At 45.0% G+C, this 19869-nt stretch overlaps 1 protein-coding gene across 1 annotated transcript in view; it reads right to left on the reverse strand.

Moving 5' to 3' along the window:
• Window positions 1-13235, reverse strand: part of LOC102905057 (putative sperm motility kinase W) — a 28199-nt gene extending 14964 nt beyond the window's left edge. The window contains exons 1-4 of the mRNA XM_076561298.1: window positions 13044-13235; window positions 11197-12845; window positions 8482-9844; window positions 441-522 (exon numbers count right to left, since the gene is read on the reverse strand). The gene's annotated coding sequence lies outside the window, so the exon portion shown is untranslated. The remainder of the gene's footprint in view (window positions 1-440; window positions 523-8481; window positions 9845-11196; window positions 12846-13043) is intronic.
• Between the last annotated feature and the right edge of the window lie 6634 nt (window positions 13236-19869).

Raw genomic sequence — 19869 nt, forward strand, 5'->3', positions numbered from 1 at the left:
GAAAAGTTTTGGAACTAGAGAACGTGTTACTTCAAATATTCCAATTCCACAAACACAACTGTCACAATTTTGTTTCCCAGGGGTCCTGAACAAGCAGAGGGAAGAACCTTAGGTCATTTGGAAGTACTTGTCACATTCAATATGTGGGTACGTGAAATAAAGCATGTAAATATGATCAAAATGCAAAATAGTCAGATATGGGAAGTCATGATCAAATTCCTTATGCTATAGAGATAATAGATACCACTACATGTGTAAATTACACATGAACAAAGGCAAAAATGACAAAGAAAGAAATTGATCAAAAGGAAAATGAGGTGAAATGAGGAAAAAGCATCTATAGGCAAAAATCAAAATCCAAACCAATGATGTAAATAAAGCAATGAATAGATACCAAATAGATACAAAAGCCCAAACTGAAAACCTGGGAATATACTCACTAAGTCGAGATCCGACAGGCTTTGAAAAGTCCAAATCCAGGAGAAACAACTGAATCCAACTGCTCTCTCACCAACTGCTTCTCTGAAATACAAAGACAAAACCCAGCCCTAGGTGGCGCCCTTTTATTGGCTGATATCTAGCTTACATCACTTGGACTCCATGTGATGTCACATGCAATGGTCCAATCAAGGCTTGGCAAAATCCACAGTGATTTTTAATTTTTTTATCCCTCACATTCTTGTTTCCAGCCACTCTACTACTAATTTTTCTCATGGTTATGATCTAATAGTTGGCAAAGATCTACTTACAGGAGGTAGAGTTTATTTAACTTCAGATTTATAGAAACACAAGTCAACACAAGGGGAGGAAATAATGGCGTGCACATGAGCAGAGTTGTCCGCTTATTTATATGGCATTTGTAATCTCAATAATCTTCTGACATATCCTTGTCCTCTCCAAGTAGCATTAGTGTGATTTGAAGCATGTGTCTCTAGTCAGGCAATGCCAAGTTACATTTTAGGTGCCATGTCTGATACCATCTGTGCTTCTTTCTCTCCCCCAGCCCCCTGTCATTTAACACTAAAAAAAAGCATGGGATACATGACCTTGAACTGACCATGTTTAAACAGTCTTGTTCTCCTTCAAGGAGCATTTTCCAGAATTGACACACATCTCAAATATGTAGGTGCTCCTGAATAAAATCCCTATAGTTTCTATGTTCGAGAAGACACTGCCTTCCAATCAATGCCCCACTCTGCTGAGCTTTTATTCCCAAAGAGCTCTTATGGTATGGATGCCATCTGGTTCTTTCTGATGGGCAATGAGCCAGCAATGAGCAGATAGCATAGTCATGAGTGCCGTGCCACTTGCCCTTTGGCCTTGGTCTTTAACTTCTTTCTTAAAATCCATGGAGGATCAGCATCATTTGGGTGTTATTTTCCAGATGAGATCTTTGTCATTAAGGTATGACACTGAATGGCTAGGCAGTATGATATAAAACCAAGGAGGGAAGGGAGGTATGCTGTGGCCCAGACACAGCTGAAGGTCAATGGTCATGGCATTCCACATGGCTTTACTGGGGTTTGTATCACTGTGGAGCTGTCCTCCTTAAGTCTCACCAGGTGGGTTCCATAGCCCACTGCTCTCAGAGTGCTTTAACTTTCTTGGGGCCCCATTAAGGGCTAGGCTGGGGAGTAAGCTGCTGGGTGAGCTCAGGAAAGGCATGCATAATAACAAGCCTTACCTATCAAGCACAGTTCGTTTCCACCAATGGAACATAAGTCCTTCCTTGACCTGGTCCCTGCCATGTAGGTTATCCTAATCACCACCCAGCACTGAATCTGCCAGATCTTCAATAGTGCTCATACCTCACACCCTACAACAATATCTGCCCAATGACACCAATATATTCCCAGAGTAATAGTCATGTTTTCTTGTCCATCTAAGGACTTCATCTCAGTGTTCTCTACCCTTCTGTGAGTCAGGACTTGTCCAATTGGGATTATACTGAGCAGTATGTGTTAGGAAGCAGAGCAGTGCACAGCAGGAACTCACAAATAGGTTCCCAAGACCCAGCCAAAGCCCAAGGGACAGCCCCTGTTACCATTGTTAGGAGTTCCACAAGTAGACCAAGGAACAGAACCGAGGCCATATGTAGAAGGCCTAGGTCAGTCCCATGTAGGCTCTCTGGTTGTTGGTTCAGACTGAGTTCCTATAAACCAGGTTAGTTGTTTCTGTTTTCTTGTGATGTTCTTGATTCCTCTGACTCCTACAATCCTTTCTCCCTCTCTTCAACAGGATTTTCTGAAACCCCAAAGAAATCTATTCATTGGCTGTGGGTCTCTGCATCTATTTCCATCAGTTACTGGATGAAGACTCCCTGAGGACAATTGGTAGGCAACAATCTGATCCCAGGAGATGGGCAGTTCAGGCTGTGTATCTGACATTACTAGGTGTTTTAGCTGGGTTCGTCCTTGTAGATTTTGGGGAGTTTCCCTTGCATCATGTACTACCTGGCCCCATTATGCTCCCCTGTTCCAGTCATCTCTCAGTAGAGTGCCTCTTCATGTACCTCCCAACCCAAACCCTCATGCTCCCATCCTCACCTGCCCCCAGGAGATATTCCTTTATTTCCCCTTCCCAGGGAGATCCATGCATCTGCCATTGGGCTTTCCTTGTTACCCAGCCTTGAATTTGGTTAAGTATCTCTACTTTGGGGTTGGTCGTTTTGAGAGGAGTTACATTGTCCTGGGTTTTTCATATTACTTCTGCATTTGTCATAGGCCTTGTTCATCTGGATTAAGTTTGACACTTAAGTCTTTCTGGTCCCTTTGTGTTGGGGAGTGTTTGGATTGATGCTTGGTGTTCTGAGTTTGGTTGTGCTTGGCTCATCTGTGTTCTGCTTGAGCTCAGGTGTGGAGATACATAGTACCGGTTTGTAGGTGGGCTAGCTGGCTGATGCTGGATCATGTAGGAATGGTATCCATTCTGACCTCACCAACCAGAATGCAGGGATTGAGATGGGATTTCTGCTGGGGCAGGATTCAGAATGTCCCACATGCTCTGATCTCATGAGCCAGGTTATGTGTATTACAATGGTTGTGTGTGTTGGTCACATTGTGCTAACATATATTCTGACCTCAAGAGCCATGTTCCACAGAGTGCAGTGGGTATCTTCACCAATGTTTGATCCAGAGGGTAAACAAGCCATGATGTTGTCACACTTTTGCCAGCCTCCTAAACTGACCTTCCTGCAACCATTGTTGCCTCTTACATGTCCCATGATTAACTATCTCAAGTCATATGATTTCACTCTTCTATTTATACCCTCTGTTTGGTGTTTATCATATTGAAAATACACTCAGATTCCTCCCCTGTCTCTGTATATACCACCAGGCACTATTTGTTGTGTCTGTCCTCATTCAGCAGTATTTCCAATCTATCTACTTGAGATGTGTCCTATGATTAACTTCATTAAAATAACAGCCCCCCATGGAATTGTATTGTACTGGTCCTTGATTTCTTTTCTCCCTGAGATCTAGTCAACTTTAGAACTTCTGTTGTTCATATAGGCTTATATTACATTCAAAGTCAGCAGTCAGTAGGTGAAGTTTGGAGGATTACAAATTGAGGCCAGTCCTGTGATCCTGTCCTAGTATACTTTGTATTGTTGATAGACAGGTCCTGACATAACCCAATGTGGTAGAAAGAGTTTATTTGGCTCCCATGTCCTGTTCAATGTCCATCATTAGGGAAGTTTTCTAGGAACTCTTGCAGATTCAGAGGACAGCTCTTTCCTGACTTGCTCTTCATGGCTAATTCAGTTTCCTTTCTTACACAATTCCTGAGCAATGTACAGGGGTGGAAGCACCCACATTGGGCCTGATCTCCCACATTAGGCATTAATAAAGAAATGGGTCCTGTAAAAACATTCAAGTGGAGAGAGATTCAAGATGACGGACACAAGCAGACGCAGGTAGGCCTGTGGCAGTGGCCCGTGGAGGTAGACTGGCCTGGTGGCAGTGGCCGACAGGGACATTCAGGCCCGGTGGCAGCCAGCGGAGACATTCAGGCCCAGCGGCGGCCCACAGAGGTGGACAGGCCCTGCAGCAGAGATAAGCAGACGGAGGTGGACGGGCCGGCGGGACTTTCAGGCCCGGCCGCGGCCCACAGAAGTAGACAGGCCACGCGGCGGAGACAGGCAGACGCAGGTCGGCGACCTGCGGTGGTGGACGGGCCTGGTGGCAGCAGCCGACAGGGACATACAGGCCCAGCAGCAACCGGCAGAGACATACAGGCCCGGTGGCGGCCCGCAGAGATGGATGGGCCCGGCAGCAGTGACAAGCAGAGGTAGGTAGGCCCACGGTGGCAGCCGGCAGAGACATACAGGCCCGTTGGCGGTCCACAGAGGCAGACAGACCCAGTGGCAGCTGACAGGGACATAGAGGCCCGGCGGAGGAGACAAGTCGACGTAGGTGGGCCTGTGGCGGCAGGCCACAGGGGTGGACAGGCCCGGGGACGGAGAGGGGCGGACGCAGCTTGGAACGGGGACACCCCTAGCCCCAACACCTGGGGAAGAGGCTATCTCCATGGGTCGGAACCAGGGCGAGTCTGGGGACAAACCAGGGCCCAACTGTTGATCTTGTGAAACCCAACAACTTGGAGGTGTTGGTGAGACTACCCTGCTCAGCTGAAACCCATCTGGGAGAGGATTCAGATGCCTACAGTTTGAAGTCTGAAGAAACAAGATCAGCTGAGGAGTTGACAAATGAACAAAACGTGACCTGGGAACACAGAAGAAGGCGCTACCCAGCCACTAAACCAGATCACAAGAATCATAAGTATATAATTCACCGACTGAAATCAACTGCCCCTGAAGAAACAGCCCAATAGCACCAATTTAACCAAGAACCCCTACTAAACCAAGACTAAAAATTAGAACAAGAGAGGCACTCTCAGACACAGACACCACCTGCACCGCACAGAGGAAAAGATGAGTAGACGCCAGTGCAAAAATACAGGCAACAACATAAAGACATATATGGCAACATCAGAACCTAGTGATTCTACACCTGCAAGACCTAAACATACCATGACAGAAGAAATAGAAGAAATCAACCCTAAAAATGACTTTAAGAAGATGATAGAGGCCCTTAAAGAAGAAATAAAACATTCCCTCAATGAGGAAATATAAAAACTTTCCTTAAAGAGGAAATGAAAAACTACCTTAAAGAGGAAATAAAAACTTTCCTTAAAGAGGAAATGAAAAACTCTCTTAAAGAGGAAATAAAAACTTCCCTTAAAGAGGAAATGAAAAACTCCATTAAAGAGGAAATAAAAAACTCCCTTAAAGAAATGGAAGAAAAAATGAACAAAAAATGGGAAGAAATCAAATCAAGCCAAGATAAAGCAATTAAACAGATGAAAGAAACATTCCAAGATCTGAAAAATGAATTTGAGACAATAAAGAAAACACATGCTGAGGGAATGCTGGAAATAGAAATCCTGACAAAATGAACAGGAACTACAGAAACAAGCATAACAAACCGATTGCAAGAGATGGAACAGAGAATCTCTGACACTGAAGACACAATAGAGAAAATAGATTCGTCAGTCAAAGAAAACAATAAAGACAAAAAAGTCGTAACACAAAACGTCCAGGAAATTTGGGACACCATGAAAAGACCAAACCTAAGAATAATAGGGATAGAAGAAGGAGAATACCAACTCAAAGGCACAGAAAATATATTCAACAAAATCATAGAAGAAAACTTTCCTAACCTAAAGAAAGAAATACCTATGAAGATACAAGAAGCTTACAGAACACTGAATAGGCTGGATTAAAAAAAAAGTCCCCTCACCACATAATAATCAAAACACTAAACATACAGAACAAAGAAAAAATATTAAGAGCCGCAAAGGAAAAAGACCAAGTAACATATAAAGGTAAACCCATCAGAATAACACCAGACTACTCAATAGAGACTATGAAAGCTAGAAGATCATGGACAAATCTCATGCAGACACTAAGAGACCACGGATGCCAACCCAGACTATTATACCCAGCAAAACTCTTAATTACTATAGGCAGAGTAAACAAAATATTCCAGGATAAAACCAGATTAAATCAATACCTGTCTACAAACCCAGCCCTACAGAAAGCACTAAAAGGGAAAATTCAACCCAAAGAAGCTAAACACATCCATGAAAAATCAAGCAATAGATAATCCCACACCAACATACACCACAGAAGGACAACACAACACAACCACAACAAACCCCTTTTCTCCTGGTCTCATTCAGCCTTGGGATCTTTCCCCTGTCACTGTTCTTTGCCTTCTCAGGAGACAGCAAGTCCTTGCCTTATGGAAGCTGCTAAGATATGAGAGACTTAGGGAATAATAGCTGGTAGTCAGCCATTCATACCTAATAGACAGTCCTCAAATGCTCAGAGATCTACAGAATATGGCATTTAAAATTTTAATCAAAAAGCTTATTATATCAGACAGAGACTTCCAGATCCTAACAGTGACCCAGGTCTTCAAATAAGATATCTCCATCTGAGAGGTGGCAACACTGACCTCTGGGCAAGTTCCCAAATGTGACTGCTGCTACCAGGATCCAGCCCAGACATCAAGACAAACAGCAAGACATCGAGGGAATTGATTGCTTCCCTTTTTGCCTAGACAAAATAAGATCAGTCTTCCCTATGTCCCTCTTCCATAGGAAAGCTCCTACCTCATGGTCCTGATGGGTCAAAGATTGATACTGTTCTGATACTTCTGCTAACAATGTGGAGACCTGGGTATGGCTAACTGGGTATGGACTGGTCCCTGTCACAGTCCTAGATAGAATAGTCTGCAAGGCCAGAACCTGTCAGACAGAAGCCTTGAAGCTATTTTGGATGCATTACTATGAGGAAAGTGCAACAGAGGAACTCTGAGAGGCTGGATCAGGTGGACCACCTGTTTTCATTGATACATGGTTCCCTTGCTCTCAGAACATACAAATTTCCAAAGGTAACATCTGCATTAGCACAAGTATAGACTGCATTGTACAAAAATCAGCCAAGGATGCTTTCTGTTTGATGTTTGAGCAGGTAAAATATACATCACCTGTCTCATAGTTTTTCTAGGTTTATTTCTTTATGTATGTAGCCAGGATTTTCAGCAAGTCGATATTGCATACAGCGTGATATCCACAGCACTTCCCCTTTTCTTTTTTTTTTTAAGGAAGGTTTTAACTTTAACATAATATAATTACATATAACAAAACAATTATCAAGCAAGAATTACAGTTACAATATCTAGCCTATTTATAATATCTAGTCTATTTGTATTTGGCAAAATTAAAGAAGATATTCTATCTATTCTATATTTGGTAAGTAATGTACCTGATTCACTTTCTACTAACTCATATTACCAACAGAAAACTATCTTATAATGTCTTTTAAATTTATACACTTTATACCTCAGTGAGTTTCTTTTCTGAAATTCTTAACAAGGAAACCCATAACTAATCTTCAACTAACTATAACTATCTAAACTTCAACTACCTCAGAGACCTAAGAAGAAAATAATATTACATAATAAAACAGGAAGTTCAAACAAGTGACTTCCAAAAAAAATGGGAGTTGACAGAAACAACCAGCTGCTGGACAGTCACCTGAGGTTTCTCCCCAACACTGGGGCATCGTCTTTGGCCTACAGGCTTAGCATATCTGACAGACTCATTTGTGAAGTAGGATGTACACAAGGCTTATAGTTCAACCTCACATTCAGTGTGAGTATTTCATGTACCAGATAACCTGAAGTCCTGAATTCAGGATTTTAAATTCTGGAAATTGCTGAATATTTTCTCTGAGTTTGTCAAATTCAGATGGAGTAGCCATTGTTGAGGTATTTATTGCTTGTATATACTGTAAATAGTTATTGTACTTATTGTATATAGTTTTTCTTATATTAGTTATAACTTTTTTCTTCTTTCTTTTTATTAAAATAAAAAGGGGAAATGTGGTGATATTTTATTTGTGCTGAAATGTAATATTTTATTTATATGTTAATAAAGTTTGCCTGGAGATCAGAGGTCACAGTAAAGCCATAAACAGAAGTCAGGTGGTGGTAGCACATGCCCTTAATTCGATCACATGGCAGGCAGAATCTCTGTGTGGTCAAGGATACAGCCAAGTATGGTGACACATGCTTTAATCCCAGTACCAACAATAGAGACCTAGAGGTCTGTATAGACAGACAGTGACAAGAAAGTGATGTGGCTGGGATTAGAGTCAATGAAAAGGCAAAACAGGAAGCCAATAAAAGCACAGGTTAGACAGGAAGAAGCTCTCTCTCTGGGGAAGCTACGGTGTGGTGGTAAGCTAAGGCTAGTCGTGGCTGTTCACTATTTCTCTGATCTCTTTGGCTTTCACCCCTGTATTTGGTTCTGTGTTTCCTATTTAATAAGACTGTTTAGAAACTCATCCACATAAAAGAACTTTCATACTAGAGAATCCCTAGTCCTTTGCCTCACAACAGAACATCTTACCTTCTGATGTCATGCTCCAGTTCCATTTTGAGATTCTGGAGTGTACCTTGGTAGAGTCCATCACTGAAACCACCTCCTGACTTTCTGGGAACCTACCTCAGACCTCATCTTCTTCAGGCATTGACTTCTTGGAATCTTACTCTACAAGCTGTGATAGGCTATCCTGGAAGAGGACAGCGAGGTCTGAGGAAGCCATGTGGAGACTTACATAGACCCACAGTTGTTTGAGCCTAACCTTCTCTGGAAACCCACAGATCTCCTTCAGTCATTTTTCCATATTTAGTCCTAGGGGAAACATAGGGAGCTGATGGAAGGAGCAGATTGGCAGAAGGTAGAAGGTCTGTCTCCCTTCAGCAGACAGCAGTGGTCCTTATCAGTTGGGGAGTTAGCAGAGCCTGGTCTAATCACACAACAAATGTGCTGCACTGGCTGGGAGTGTGCACACTTGGTTCTGTAGGCACCATGTCCATAACCACAATATCCTTGTGGAGCGATGGATCTCCCTGCAGCTCTCACAGAAGCTGGTCTCTGATCCAGATTTTCTGTTGTCTCTGACTGTTCCTGAGGTGGGAGTTCTGTAGTTTCTGCCCTGAAAAGCTCACACCTTAGGGACAGAATGAGATGAACCATATTGAGAGGTAGTCTAGAATCTTCCAAGATGGTGTGAGTTTCTCCAAGATGACTAAAAGGAAACACAAGACCTTCTCATACCAGAGGAATCTCCATTACCTCCTACCACAAATGACATCATACCCTTTGGCCTTCATCTTTTCTTCCAGATCAAGGATTCTGGAGAATTCCCTGGTGTAACCCATCATGGAAACAACCTCCTAGCTTACCATCACCTATATAAGGTCTCCTGATCTTCCAAGACATTGAATTCTTCGACTCTTGGTATACCAGCTTGATAGGAGAACTTGGACTTGGACAGTTAGACCTGAGGAGTCTGTGTGGAGACTCACATAGTTCAGCAGCTGGTTCAGGCTGACCAGATCTGCAGACTCACAGAAATCCTCAGAACATTTTTTCCCTTGAGCAATCCCAGAGAGAAACATGGTGTTGGGAAGAACATTTTGGAGGAAAGTAGAGTTAGAAGCTTTGTCTTTCTTCAGCAAGCAGTAGCGGTCCCCATCACAGGAGAAGTTGGGCAGAGCCATATTTAAGCACAAAACAAACAGCAGATGCACTAGCCAGGCTTCTGGGACACTTGGTTCCATAGCCACCATTTCCATGAACATACCCTCTTGGGGTGATGGACCTCCATGTTGCTCTCACAGAAGCTAGTCTCTTTCCAGAGTTTCTGTTGTCCCTGACTGATTCTGAGGTGGGAATTCAGAAACTGCTGCCCTGAAGAGCCCACAACCTAAGAACAGAAAGAGATTAACCATTATTGGAAGCAGCCAAGAAGTTTTCAGAATGGGATGAGTTTCTCCAAGATGGCCTTGGTGGACACTCAAGGCCTGTTCATGTCAGACAATCCTCAGTCCCCTCTCCCTTTAAGAGGATATCCCACCAACTGGTGCCACACCAACTCCAGTGTCGTCCGTGTGACATGAACAATTATGTCAATAATTGCAGATGGGAGATACATGTCCCACAGGACTAAGCTCCCTGGAGGTCCCTGGCAGAGTGCTTGCATTATGCTTCCTTTTCAGAGAAGATATACTTTGTAGATAATGAGCTCCCTGGGCTATGGGTTCTGTATAACTGTTTTTTGATAATGTTCTCATTAATCTACGAAGCACAGCCAAAATTAATGAATGCTTGGGTTGTGAACTATGGAAGAAAGGGGAAGCTAGACATGGATCTTAATCAAATATATCAGAATGAGCTATTTCTAAGAGACCCCAAGCCGCTAGATAAAGAAAGTATAAAGGTTCAGGCACTTCTAGGGAATGAACACTCACCCACTAGGAATCCTTTAAGAATCCCAACTAAAGTGATTTATGGTAGAAAACATTATCTCATAAGAGGCAGATGGTGGGCCCCTCTGTTAAGGAAGTTCAGCAGGGGAAACTTAAGGATTACAGCAGAACCCCTTGCCCTTACAGGCATAAAAGTACAAGAGTCCATATTCCAGCAGGTAAAAAGGTTTTATATTAGATGAGATATGCAGTGGAAGAACTGAAGAAAGACTTAGAGAGTGTCTGAAGCATCCAAATTGGCTAAGTGGGTCATGAGAACCAGAAAAGCAGAAGTGCATAATAAACTAGAAAGCTGCTGAGATAAAGATGAAGGACACAGCTCCAAGAAGCCTACACAAGTCTAAGGACTGTGTTACGTTTAGAAATCACAGACCGCTCTTTGGGTCATAAAGTTCTTGTGGGTGAAGGGATATGTCTAGTGCCGATTAATAATAGTGTGCTTGCTGTTTTTTAAAGATGATATAATTGAAATATTGCCAAGCTCTTGTTGTTCCTTGTATGACTTGATAGTTTTCTTTTCTGTATATAAACTACTGATTTACAGAAGTAAAATTGCTGCAGATTCAAACCACTTCTGAGTGTGTTGTCTGTCTGTCATTCGCTGAATACTTGCCTTCCTGAGTACCCAAGCCCTGGCTCCCCTACAGTCATGGTACCCCCGATGGGCCAGTCCGTGACAAACTGGTGCTCATCTCTGGTTCCAGGCCAAGGCATCTGGAGGACTCCCTGGTACATCCCATCATTGAAACCACCTCCTCCCTTCCCAGACACCTACCCCAGTGCTCCTCACCCTTTTTGAACTCCTGCTCCTCCAGCACTGATAAGAGCTCCTCGGCTTGGATAGTGACATCTTTGGAACACACGTTGAGCCATATGTATTTCACTAGCATCTTGACAACAGCAAGATCTGGAGACTGACAAGTTCTGGGGGTGTTTCATCATTCAAATTGACAGGAAGGATCATAAGGCACTGCAGGGTGGAGCAGGCTGGAGGGAAGTAGAGTCAGAAGCCTGGCCTCGCTTCACCAGCACAGCAGTGTCCCTTAGATGAGGAAAAGGCTGCCCAGCCCATGTGCTGCTGGGCATGGTGGTCAGGACTGTAGAGCTGTGTGGAGTGGGCTTGAGACACTTTCTGTCCCTTGGAGGACGGACTAGGCAGACTGGACTGTGCTGTGGTGGGGATGGATTTCCCCTGGGCACTTTAATTTCCATTCTTCCCTCTGCTCCTCAGAACCAAGGAGACCATTGGAAACCTCTGATTTTCTCCACTTGCCCATGAAGTCTATGGTACAACCATACTTTTTCTATGATGCCAGAGTACAATCATACTTGTCCTATGAGAGCATACAGTCTTGGAGAAAAGCAGAGCCATCCTCAAAACAAACCAGGAGGCCTGAGGGTCTGAACTTGTGTGTAATTGCTCACGTGTTCATCGTCAGGTCCAGCCCCTCCAGGTGGTAGCAAACTTTGAGTTTGCTCAGAGAAGGGTAGATGGAGGTTTTTTTTCCCCCCTGGTTCTGAACAGTAATTGCCATACGGTTCCTCTGCCAGGTATCCCAAGATCATGGGGACTGGTAACAGCTCACACCTCAACCCTAGCCACCCCAGACATCCCACTGTGTAGATGGGCTCTTACCTCCCTCTTCATCTTGAGCCCAGCTCACATCTCCGCATAACCATGCTGCATGGATCCATACCTGTGGCACTTCATGATGGTGTCACCACTAAGACCATGTGTCCCCAAACCACCAAGAAATCGACAGGGAGCTGCTTGAATCTGGTGGAGGAATAGAAGCCAGGAAGGGGGTGAGGGTGCCCAGGGCTACTTGCACTCTTCTGACTTCCATGCTGAGGGCCTGGGAATGAGCCTCTGGTCACAGCTCTTCAAGGATCTGCATGCAATGGGTGGAATCTAAGCTCCTCCTTGCTAGGTTTCTTGGTTGGTGCAGAGTTTCTTGAGTGGCCTCAGGGACCCGTACCTGGCTCCATTAATCCCATCAAACCTAGATAGTGCCAAGAACCTTTTCTCCAAATGGGGAAAAGGCTCTGCTAAAGACATAAGAACGGACAGTGATTGACACTTCTTGGGGAAAGTGAATGACACAATCTAGAGCTGTCTCCCCAACCCCCACCTCTGGCCATGTCACTTTGAAGGTCCAGGCCCAGGACCAATGATGCCAGGGTACAATCCTATGTGTGCTGTGAGAGCACACAGTCCCAGAGAAGAGCAGAGTCCTCCTCAAACCAAACCAGGAGGCTTGAGAGCCTGCAAGTCCAGCATCTCCCAGGTGGTCACAAACTCAGGGTAGATAGCCAACACGATATATATAAAAAGAAAGTTTCTGTCCTTAATGGCTGTTGGTACATGGTTAATGAGATCTTTTATGTAGTTGGGCTCTTGGGATAGAATATTGTGTAGTTATCCAGACTCCTGTTATCCTGAGGAAAGACCAAGGAAGGAAGTGGGGTTTAAATGTGAAATCCCGGAGACAATAACAATCCAATACCACACACTGAAGTGAAAAGTGGGCATAAAAGATGTTCCTCAGTGTTCTCACAGGAACACAGACCCAGTCAGGAACTGCAGAGGATCAGGGGGACCAGAAAGTTTTCCTGCCACAAGCTGGCCTTGGTTACCTTGTTTTCCTGTGGGAAAATGGACAGAGGTGTCGATGAACACAGCATACCGCATGTCGGAAAAGGCCAGGGCACTTAATCTTTTGGTGGCCTGAGACACTGGAACTCCTCAAACAGGAGAACATCTTGCTTCCAGTGAAGTGGGTCAGTTGAGGCTGCTGCTGACATCTGGTTACCTGGTAACCAGGAGTCTGAGTTCCATCGGTAATAATGCTAAGAACGTGAGGTCACTTCTTGGGGGTCTCCAGCCTGTGCCTCCTCCACATAGGCTTTCTCTAGGGCTGACCAGGGCCGCCAACTTCTCTCCTTCTGCCTTTCCATGTGCACAGTGGGACACAGTGGTGTCCATAGGCCCATGCCTCACACTGACCTGGGAAGCCTGGCTTCAACCAGACCCTCAGCTTTGAGAAGGCAGTAGAGGTTCCCAGGCCATTCCATCTGTACCACATGTATCCCAGGAAAAAGTAATTTTCTCTTAGGGTTTCCCACTGTCCCAACCTGCTCCCTATAGATCATTCTAGTGTCAGTTTCCAAGTGTGTCACCATGTGTTTATGATCACAGATTCCCCATCCCTGGGAAACTCCATACCACTGTCACCACAGGTGAAGGCACAAATAGGGGCATGTGCCCATGTCCTCACACTCACAAGGGCACACAGAGGACCCACTTACAAGTGCCTAGGAACATGTCAGTATAGAAAGGGCCATGCTTAGGTGGCCTTAGGGATATTTAGGTTGAGGTTAGTGTCAGGGTAACAGACAGTAGCAAACTGTACGAGTTCATGTTTAATTGTGCCTTTCACTTAAAGAACCAGGCTGGGCTCCTCTCCTATGCATGCTAAGTGTTTATTCCCTTTGGGCTTCCACAGGCAACAGTGTTCCTCTTCTGCATCCGCAGAGATTGCAGTCTGGGTTCTGGTTTGGGGTGTCAACACCTCTCACAACATTCCTTACCCTGGGGGGAAAGTACACACTAACTTTAAGACTTTGGTAAAAGTTTCCATATCTTCATTCTTGGATGACTAGTTTAAAATTTTTCTTTTAAATATTATCTTATTATTTTACAAGTATGAATGCATGTGTTTCTATGAAGTGCGTATGTGCAGTGCTCATGGAAGCCAGAAAAGGGTGTTGGATCCCCTGGAACTGGGGTTATGGATGGTTGTGAGCTGCCATGTGTGTGCTGGGAATTGAACCTGGTCCCCTACAAGAGCAGCCAGTGCTCTTAACCACTGAGTCATCTCTCCAGCCCATTTTTGTTCTCTTTGTGGTCACAGAGTGGCTGCTTGTAGAAACCACGATCAGCGTCCAGTGCGACCAGCTGGGTTATTCTGTACAATTTGGTGGTGAGTGTCATTCATGTCTGTCCTATTAATTAAAGTGTTGTACCAAGAATGTTAGCAACCTCAGGTGATGGCCTCGCTTATTTTGGCAACAGCTGTGCAATTACAGAGACAGGTCGGGGGGATGGGTGGAGCTATATTCCAGGATGCAGATGGGCTGCCCACCAGCTGGGTTCTCCAGGGTCTGAAGCCTTGCTGACTCAGGTCTACCAAGGGATGCTCTGCTGGCTGCCAGCTGGGACAGCTGGGGTCTGGCTTCCCCACAGCATAATGGCAGTAGTGACCCAGCAGAAGGCCTCACAGAGCATGGCCTTAGAAGTCAGCCTCTCTAGAAAGAGAGAAAAATAAAGAATTTTTTAATTGTTTTCTTTATTTGCTTTTATTTATTTTTTATTAAGAATTTTTTTCATTCATTTTACACACCAATCAAAGATCCCCCTTCCCTCCTCCTGCGCCCCCCAAGCCTCTCCCTCCGAACCCACCTCCTATTCCCACCCACAAGAAGACAAAGCCTCCCATGGTGAGGCACATCCAATAGAGTCTAGTCCAAGCCCTTCCCCTGCCTCAAGGCTGCATGAGGTGTCCCATCATAGGTAGTAGGCTCCAAAAGCCCCCTCATGCACCAGGGATGGATTCTGATCCTACCATCAGTGGTTCCCCCAAGCAAATCAAGCTACACAATTGTCTCGCCATGCAGAGGGCCTAGTCCAGTCCCATGTAGGCTCCACAGCCATTGATCCAACTTTCATGAGTTCCCTCTAGTTTGGTTTGGTCATCTCTACAGGTTTCCCTATTATGATCCTGACGCACTTGCTCATAGAATCCCTCCTCTCTTTCTTACTGGACTCCTGGAGCTCTGCTTCATGTTTGGCTGTGGCAATCTCCATGAGTAAACTGGGGATGAGGGGTGGGCAATGGAGGGTAGGGATTGGGGATGAGAACATAAGTGAATGGGATGGTTGAGCTGGAAGAGGGATGGGGTGGGAAAGCAATGACAGAGATAACATGATAGAGAGAGACATCATGGGGATAGAGAGAAACCTGGTGCTAGGGAAGTTGCCAGGAATCCCCAAGGATGACCCCAGCTTGGACTACTAGAAATAGTGGAGCAGGTGCCTGAACTGAACTGGCTTACCTCAGAGATCAGGTCAGTGAATACCCTAACTGTCATCACAGAGCTTCTCTCCAATGAGATAAAGATTAATTGACATAAAGTTGAGTGCCTGTGAGCCTTTCCCCATGGATAGTATTCATCATCTGGCCACCAGAGGACAGTGGTTCTCCATGGAAACACAAATAGTCCCTCCCTGATCTGTTTGATGGAATCTCAGTGACATTTCAAACAGGGATGGGAATGGGGGTAGCTACTGAGATGAACTCAATACAACAAGATTGGGCAGAGCTTCACTTCTAACATGGTTGTCCTTGATAGGCTGGTGAGATAAAATCAGAGGTTGTAGATTTCCATTTATTTGATTCTCTGCAGAGCAGGTGCCCGTGTCTGTGTGAAAGGTGCTTCCTGCAGAAGCGTGGGACACATCAGGATTGACAGTTGCTTTCCTGGGGCTCAGAGGGTGGTGGGGTAATTGATGGAGGTTCTTCAGAGGCAGATTTCCAGATAGGTTTACCTTTACCTCGGAATGCTGAGGCTTGTCCCATGTTCAAGGAGAACTAAGCCTCTTGTGTATGCTGCGTGGCTCTGCATGGCAGCCCCGTCCCAATCTGTGTTCACATGGAGATGATGTTCACTTAAAAAAGGGTGAGTCTGAGACTTCAGCCCCTATCCTGGTCTGATTGCTCCTCTTTTGTCCAGGTATCCAGGGGAGCCTGGTGTGCATCTCAGGGGCAGTGTTGGGAGCTTCTTGGCCCAGGAATCCACCAGTCAGACCCACAACTTGTCTTGTATGCTGACACCTCAGCTCCTCAAAATTCTGCTCCTGTCTCCCAGACATCCACCTGATGGCTATTCATAGGACAGCAGACAGGCAGAGATGCTCAGGTGTGTGTGTGGGAGATATTCTTAGGGTCAGAGCCTGGGTCCTGGGACCTTTAAAAACCTCCATTTGGCCAACCATTCTCTTTAGACCTGGCAGACAACATGAAGAGCGTAGAAATACTAGGCATGGTGGTGAATGCCTTTCCCCAGCATTCATAGGGAGTGGCTGGTTGATGTCTGTTGAGTTTAAAGCCCAGCCTGGCCTATCTACATGGTGAGTTCCCAGACTACATGAAAGAGAGACTCTGTTTGAAAACCAAACCAAAACAAGCAAACAAACAAAAAAGTGCAGAGAAAGGAGATTTGGTTCAAATAGCCACATTGGGAATAGAAACAAATAAATAACAGGGTCCAGTGACACCCCACTCCTTATTCAGGGTCCTGACATGAGAATTTTATATGTGAAGCAGGAAGTATGCAAACTAAGCAGTCCTGATGAAGGTGTGGTCGTGCCCACCACTGAGCCATGGCTCCCTCTGTCCCAGTGTCTCCTGCAGAGTGATCCGATATGTGACCAGAACTCTCTGAATCGTTTGGGGAGCCACGTTTTTCTTCAGTCCAGCACCAGGCTTCAGTCTCTTCCCTTTGCCTGCATGGAATTCCTGGAGAGATTCCAATTATTTCTGGGCTACATTAATCAATCTCCTTGTATCCAATCAGGGAGGTACAGTGTCTCTTTGGAGTGCCTTCCCTGTTTCCAGGACAGTTACATTGCCTCAGTGTCCCTTTATAGTACTGAATTTTGATGTGAAAAGGCCTATGTCCAAACAAATAACAGAAACAGACCCCAAGCAGGAACTCTCAAGGCCGTGCAGGCGCCCATGTACAAGGATCACTTCTCCACACTCCCTTGGTCTTAGCTGTTCATGAAGGACTGGTGGTAGTGACTCCATTTTTGTTGTTGTTGTTGTTTGGGGGGCTTGTAAAGACAGGGTTCTTTGTGTGACCCTGGCTGTCCTGGAACTCACACTATAGACTAGGTTGGCCTAGAACTTGCAGAGACCCACTTGCCTCTGCCTCCTAATTGCTGGGATTAAAGGCATGTGCCACGACTGCCTGGCTGGCAGCCAGTGTTTTTAACCACTGAGCCATCTCTCAAGCCCCTAAGAGGAAACACTTAAAGAAAACTGCAGATGCCTCCTTAGGCATCCAGTACCCTTCAGTTGTTTTAAAGGCACTGCTTGGAGTGCACACTACTGGAGTATTTTCAGTTACCTCTGCTTACAGATTCCTGATACAATTGGAACACTTACATGGTTAGTGCTGGTGACAGGCAGAAACATGTGATAGCACACTTCTTGTTCTATCCAGGTGAGTAGATACAGAGAAGACAATCTGAACAGCAGGTTTTTCTCTCTGAATGGCACTGCTGAGGAATAGCAGACATGTCCAAAGAACTTCACTGGCACTTTGTATGTTGGGAGTCCAGGTATAATGCAGACTTTTACATTTCATAAAATAGCCCTCACTAGTTTCTTAACATATATTAAGCTTACACACAAAGAACCCTATAAGCTTGTGCAAAATATATAAAGTTCAGATACATAGCTGCCCCAACCATTGACATAGGGTACTAAAGCAGTTGCTTATAAACTGTTCATTTCAAATATGTCACCAATGGATCCTTAAATAAAACTTGATAATTCCTAAATAGCCACAAGCCTGACAAAATCAATGATTAACAAAACAATTCATTGGTTTTTATGTTTTATTTATTTACTCATTTATTTTATGTTTTATTTATTTTGTGTGTGTGTGTGTGTGTGTGTGTGTGAGAGAGAGAGAGAGAGAGAGAGAGAGAGAGAGAGAGAGAGAGAGAGAGATGCATGCAATCCTGTGGATGTAGATGTGTGCATGTATGGGCCAAAGGTCAGCCTCAGGTATCATTCCTCAGGTGTTATTTTTGGGACAAAATCCCTCACTGACCTGGGATTGCCCAAAGGTGGCCTTTCCTTCCTATCCACCAACAAGTCCAGCTTTTGTTTGTTTTCATATGAGTTCTGGGAATCAAACTCAGGTCTTGATGTTTGAATGGTATTTTACCAACTGAGCTATAAACCAGAAATTCTTGAGATATACTGTGAATAAATGACCTCAGAATGAAAACTAAGTGTATACTTCCTCTGAAAGCCAACAAACTGATGAACTTCAGCAATTGCAGGGGGGATGGGATGGTGCAAGCTCAGAGCTAAATCACCTCAGGGCATCTATAGCCCATTCCATACCCATTTATTACCCAACATTTTTGTGACCATTGGGTAACTCATTGGAATAGACAAACAGAGCACTACTTTCTGACCAATCAACAACTAAGGATGTCCTTAGACAGCATCTGAGGCCAATAGATCCCCCACTTTGCTTTAACTCACCCCCCTAATGTTTCCACCAAAGAATGTGACAGTTGCCCTAATTTATGACTCTCTTTGTCTGTTACTGTAAAAACTCCATGAAGCAGTCATCACATAGGAACATGGAATTTGGGGGAAACTTAAATCTGTGTTACTGGACCACAGCCACTCATATTTGCTGTCAGCTGTCCTTATCAAATTAGATATTGAAATATCCAATCTTGCAATATTTAGCACAAAATATGAAAGGAGCGGTATCAACACAAGACACCCCGAGATCAAGTTCTCACCACAAAGGAGATTTCTTTGCCCAAGAGGGACAAAGGGCAGAGAAAGAGAGACAAAGACAGGAGACAGAGGATGAGGGAGAGGGGGCAGGGATAGGGAGGGGGGAGAGAATAGGGAGAGGGGGAGGCGATAGGGAGGGGGAGGGAACAGGAAGAGGGGGAGGGGACAGGGAAGGGGAGGGGATAGGGAGGGGGAGGGGACAGGGAGAGGGGGAGGGGATAGGGAGAGGGGAAGGGGATAAGGAGAGGGGAAGGGGATAGGGAGGAAGAGGGGATGGGGGAAGGGGAGGGGATGGGGGAGGGAGGGAATAGGGAGGGAGTTAGCTTGCTCTCTGTTGTGATAAGCACCATGACCAAAAGCCACCTAGGGAGAAGATGGTTTATGTGGATTATATTTTCAGTTTATAACCTTGAGGGAAGTCAGTGCAGACTCAGGCTGGAACCTGAAGGCAGGAACCAAAGCAGACACCATGGGGAAAAAAAAGGTGTTTCCTGACTTGCTCCCAGGCTCAGGGTGAGCTACATTTTTATACAGCCCAGGCCCATCAGCCTAGGGATAGTGCCTCCCATTGTGCTACATGGCCAGTGTTGTGAGCAACAAGGTAGATGTGCATAGTTGGTATAACAAAAGCTGTGTTTTATTATGCTAAGGGTCCTCACACAAGGTTCACACTCTAAATCTGTAACTCTGATCCCAAATCTGTCTCCCCAAGGCTGCTCACCTGTGTGTCGTGTCTTAGCTGAAGGTCAGGTCCAGTCTCTAACACAACTCTCTGATTCGAGGGTCCAGATCCTGCTGGGTAGATCAAGCTGGCATCTCTCCAGATGTGCAGAGCTGAGCATTGCTCTTGG

This window comes from Peromyscus maniculatus, chromosome 23 (genome assembly GCF_049852395.1).
Source record: "Peromyscus maniculatus bairdii isolate BWxNUB_F1_BW_parent chromosome 23, HU_Pman_BW_mat_3.1, whole genome shotgun sequence".
NCBI classification, from domain to species: Eukaryota; Metazoa; Chordata; class Mammalia; order Rodentia; family Cricetidae; genus Peromyscus; species Peromyscus maniculatus.